Here is a 5139-nt window from a genome sequence, read left to right as displayed (position 1 = left end):
CACGTCTCCTTATCTCTATTGCTTCCTTGATCCATCTTTTGTATTTTTGTTGTTCAGTGGTTATGATCCGTGTGCTGTCCCAGTCCATTATATGGTTTTCTCTTAAGCAATGATCTGTTACGGCTGACTTTTTTATTGTACTTTCTGCTTCTTCTTTTGCTGCTCTTGTGTGTTTACGATTTGCCTCTTTCTCGCACTCCTTTCTGTGTTCTATTGTCCGTGTATTGAGTTGGCGTCCGGTTTCTCCTATGTATGTTTTATTGCATATTTTGCATGGGATTTTGTAGATGACACCATCAGCGTCAGCCTGAAGAAGCCGGCAGCTGTCGGCGAAACCGTAGCTACAAACAGGTAAACAAAACTGTTTCTGTGTTTAAAAAAGAACGAAAGCATGGATTTACAAAGACACAGCAAGAACACACCTAAGATGTTAGAAGGAAAGTTTTTAGCTCTGTGTTCATTTTCCAGCTCAGGACTAAAGAGCGAATCGAGAAGGAACAAACCTTTCTCTCATTTTTGGCAGCACCTTGCAGGCTCCAACAAAACAATTCCACACTGACTCTACTGGTTGTCTAGGAGCTGCTGCGCGGTGACAGAAACACTGATTTTTATCTTCCGATGAGCTGCAGACTTTTGTTTTCTGATTTGTTTGTGCGGGACTGAATTGGTGTGAAGTAAAAGTGTAAGTTGGCTCAAGTTCTTTCCTTGTAAACCAGTCAAACTTTTCAAAAGTTTCCATTTTCTCAAATAGTAAAATAAATCAAGCCTGAAAGCTGATGTACAGAATTAGTTTTCCAGGAAGAGAGAGCTTTTCTGCTCTTTCTGGTTACAAAATTACAGTAAAATTAAAAGATTGGTAACACTTTACAATAAGGGTCCCTTTATTCATGTTATTATGTGCATTATTAAGCATTATTTGTGAATAAAGTGTTAACAACTGCTTCATGTCCTGAGGAACTAGGATTGGACACCACTTGCCCCTCTGCTCCTTCACAGAGTAAGTTAAACAAAACAAATTGCACTATTCAGACGCCAGTGCAGACACATTGGTGAAAATCATCAGGTTTGCAGTTGTCTTTGCTGAAAATGGACTTCTGTCACAAATTCAGCAGTCAAACAACACAGAGAAAGGAAATGTTGTCTCAGTGAGCTCCAGGTCTTAATGAATGAACAAAGGCACTCCATAAAACTACATCAGTGATATCTCATTGTTGATATCAGGATGCTGATAATAAATACTGATATTGATAACATATATTTTTTTAAATCAACAAGTGATCTGATGCTTTCAACACAGATCCTATTATGTCTTCTATGTTATATCTCCTTTTCAAATATGATTAAAAACAAGTCCATCATCTCTATAAGCTCCCTATGCCAAAACTGGCAGAGCTTTGCTAACAGAGAACAGTGGGGGGTGGTTTGTTGCTATAATCATCCCATCAGATCATTTGTCTTGGCTTCTCAAAGTTAACCAGCTCCCCTGCAATGTCCCATAATTATATTTTATTCTAAATGAAAGATAGCAGCAACTGGATTTGGCCACATTTGTGACATTTTTGAGGCAATAGTTGATTCTCATCACTGCAAGAGTGCATGGATTATAATTTTCCTGACACACCTGCTCTTTATACGAATGCAATTGAACAGGCGGTAAATGTTTATCACTGAGAGGGGCCTGGCTGGGACATTCAGTTCAGCTGGTGGCTTTTTGTCAGAATCCAAATAGAAAAAACATAGAAATAGCTCTAGATAGAGCAGCCAGTGTCTCTACCTCCAGCATATCTGTAACCAGCCATCTTCTGATGTCTTGTTTTCTGAGCAGCTTGGTTCACTTGGAACCAAGCCTGCCAAACAGGTCTGTTGTCCTGGGCCCAGGCAAGATGGTCAGCTGGCCTGCTTGGAACCACATTAAAGTTGGACTTAAAAAAGGGGCTGCAACCACATACCTATTACTAGTAGAAAAGCTTGGAAGTCGCACAAAGTTGAGTCAAGAGTAAGTATAGTGGCAAAGACCTAGCCTGGCCGGAATATACTGTATATTCCTGACACGGTCTAGTGAGAGAGCTCAGTCGAGTGACAGAATCTACAATTGTCTTTAAAATGGTCTCCCCGTGCTATTGGACAATGAACAACATGACGTACTCACCGTCACTCAGGCAGGTAGACAAACTGGTTGACGTAAAAGGTTTTAATAGCAAACGCATACAGGACATGGGAACAATGAGCCAACACGAGACACAGAGCTGAAGAGGTTTAAATACAAGAGGGCTGGGAGCTTGGGTGATTGGAAAACGAGAGGCAGGTGGGAGCAATTAACAGAGACACAAGGCTGAACAGAATGAGGGGACAGACAGGGTGTGGAAAGAGCATCGACCTCAGGACTGGAAAGAGCGTCGACCTCTGGACTGGAGGGGACGTCGACCTCTGGACAGGAGGGGACGTCGACCTCTGGACACAAAGGGGCGTCAACCTCTGGACACAAAGGGGCGTCGACATCTGGACACGAAGGAGCGTCGACCTCTGGACTGGAAAGAGTGTCGACCTCTGGACTGGAAAGAGCGTCGAACTCTGGACTGGAAAGAGCATCGACCTCTGGACTGGAAAGAGCGTCGACCTCTGGACTGGAAAGAGCGTCGACCTCAGGACTGGAAAGAGCGTCGACCTCAGGACTGGAAAGAGCGTCGACCTCAGGACTGGAAAGAGCGTCGACCTCAGGACTGGAAAGAGCGTCAACCTCAGGACTGGAAAGACCGTCGACCTCTGGACTGGAAAGAGCGTCGACCTCTGGACTGGAAAGGGCATCGACCTTTGTCGACTTCTGGTCCGGGGACGTCGACTTCTTGTCCGGGGCCGTCGACTTCTGGTCCTGGGGCATCGACTTCTGGACCGTCGAACTCTGGACCATCGACCTCTGGACCGGAACCATCGACTTCTGAACCGGAACCTTCCACTTCTGGACCGGAGGCGTCGACTTCTGGACCGGAGGCGTCGACTTCTGGAGTGGAGGAGGGGCCGCCGACTTGGCTGGTGCTGCCGGACTGGGTGCTGACCACTGGACAGGCTGGCCCGGGGGCGGAGCATGCTGGACCACCGCTGGAACTGGTGCTGACTGGACTGGTGGCGCAGGACCTGACGCTGACTGGACTGGTGGCGCGGGACCTTGCGCTGACTGGACTGGTGGGGCGGGACCTGGCGCTGACTGGACTGGTGGCATGGGACTTGGCGCTGACTGGACTGGTGGCGCGGGACCTGGTGGAGCCGGTAAAGCAGGGAGGATAGATTATCCAGCTGGAACTCCTGGAGACTGAGGATCTGATGGAGTCAGACCAGCTCAGCTCGAGGACCGGCGAGCTCTGTTGGATGGGCTGCGAGCTCGGTCCTTTGGCCTGGAGACGAGAGAACTGCTGCCTGGACAGAAACCTTCTCCTGGAGATACGGGGAGGATAGGGTGTCCAGCTGGAACTCCCGGAGGCTGACGAGCTGACAGATCCGGACAAGCTCCGTCTGGAGACCGCCGAGCTCTGTCAGCTGGGCTGTAGGCGTGGTTCCTCCACCTGCAGATGACGGAGGCGCTGATAGGACCGGAGACGGGACTGCTGGTCTGACTGGGGGCGGGTCCAAGCTGGCGCGCTGAGCCGGGGAAGCAGCGAGCTTGCAGCTCTGTCCTGGGACAAGGGGTGACGGTGGAGCCCAGCATCCTTCCCAACGCCGAGGTCCAACTCCGAGGGAGCACACAGCCAGTCTGGAGCAGGAGCGGTCCATCTGCGCCTCCCTGTCCAAGTCTCCATTCGGCTCCGGGAGGGTGGAGATGATCGCTGAGGCCCGGGCTCTGCGGCGGCGTCCGCGGCGAGGCGATGCCGGAGGAAGAGGAGCCGGCCGGTGGTCCGCAGCGAGAAACTGGAGCAGGTTCTCCCAAGGGATAACCTCCCCGCTGGATCCTTCTGGGGGGTCATTCATTCTGTCACGACGTGCCGGTGAGTGGAACGGAGGTAAGGATCCACACGCTGGGGAGGAATCAGGCAGGTAGACAAACTGGGTGACGTAAAAGGTTTTAATAACAAACGCACGCAGGACATGGGAACAATGAGCCAACATGAGACACAGAACTGAAGGGGTTTAAATACAAGAGGGCTGGGAGCTTGGGTGATTGGAAATTGAGAGGCAGGTGGGAGCAATTAACAGAGACACAAGGCTGAACAGAATGGGGGACAGGACAGGGTGTGACACATTGACCTGAAGAGCAAATTTTATTTTTTTTTGCTTTTGCTGCGGTGTTTATATTTCTAGGCAAAGAAAGGCTATGAATAAGTTACAACTGCATTGAGAGACAGTTTTTCTCTGCACTGAATGAAGCACAAATGGACCTTTGCAATAGTTTTACCAATTCGATGAAAGCACAAAGCCCTCAACTGCACCAGAATTAGATACGAAATCTTTTAGTTAATTCTAACCTCGGCATTTCTCACAGCATCTATTTGGCTTCTGTAACTTGATGTCATGTTTGCATCGAAATAATAAGTTGTGAATTGTTAAAAATTCAGACTGCCCATTGAAGTTCTGGAGCGGTCGACTTCCCAGTGAAATCATCATCTGGTGTTTTCTGTTAGCGTTGGGTATCACACACAGAAACTGAGCTGCATTAAGGCTAAATCCTCATTGGCTAATGCATGTGAGTCATTAGTCTTTCATGTCTATTTATGCTGATTGAAATTGGTCTCACCCATCCCTGTGATCCATATTTCAGTGTCTGAGATAGTATAATTGCAGGCTGCGCTCTTTCTATTTCAGAGGTCTTCTTGGACTCCAGACGCTCCAACAGAATTTGCCCAACCTTGTTTTTAAATGCTGGAGACAAAAAAAGACAGAATTTATTTGAAAGCAAACTAGACAGAATTATAAAATTGTCTTTATTGTGAACATTATATTGTAGCAGAAAATTAACAAAGGAATTTTCTGTCAATGTGGTAAAAACAATTTTTTATGCTTATCTTATTGTTTGTTGCTAGTCATAACTGTATGTTAATACCCATTGAAAACAGTTGAAACGCAACCTGAGTTCTGTGACAAACAGTCACCCTTCATAGATGACCTTCTTCAGATAATGACCAGACATGCTGAGAGGAGTTGTGTCTCCTC

The sequence above is a fragment of the Nothobranchius furzeri genome, chromosome 1 (assembly GCF_043380555.1).
Source record: "Nothobranchius furzeri strain GRZ-AD chromosome 1, NfurGRZ-RIMD1, whole genome shotgun sequence".
NCBI lineage: Eukaryota > Metazoa > Chordata > Actinopteri > Cyprinodontiformes > Nothobranchiidae > Nothobranchius > Nothobranchius furzeri.
Note: the sequence above shows the minus strand (reverse complement) of the source record.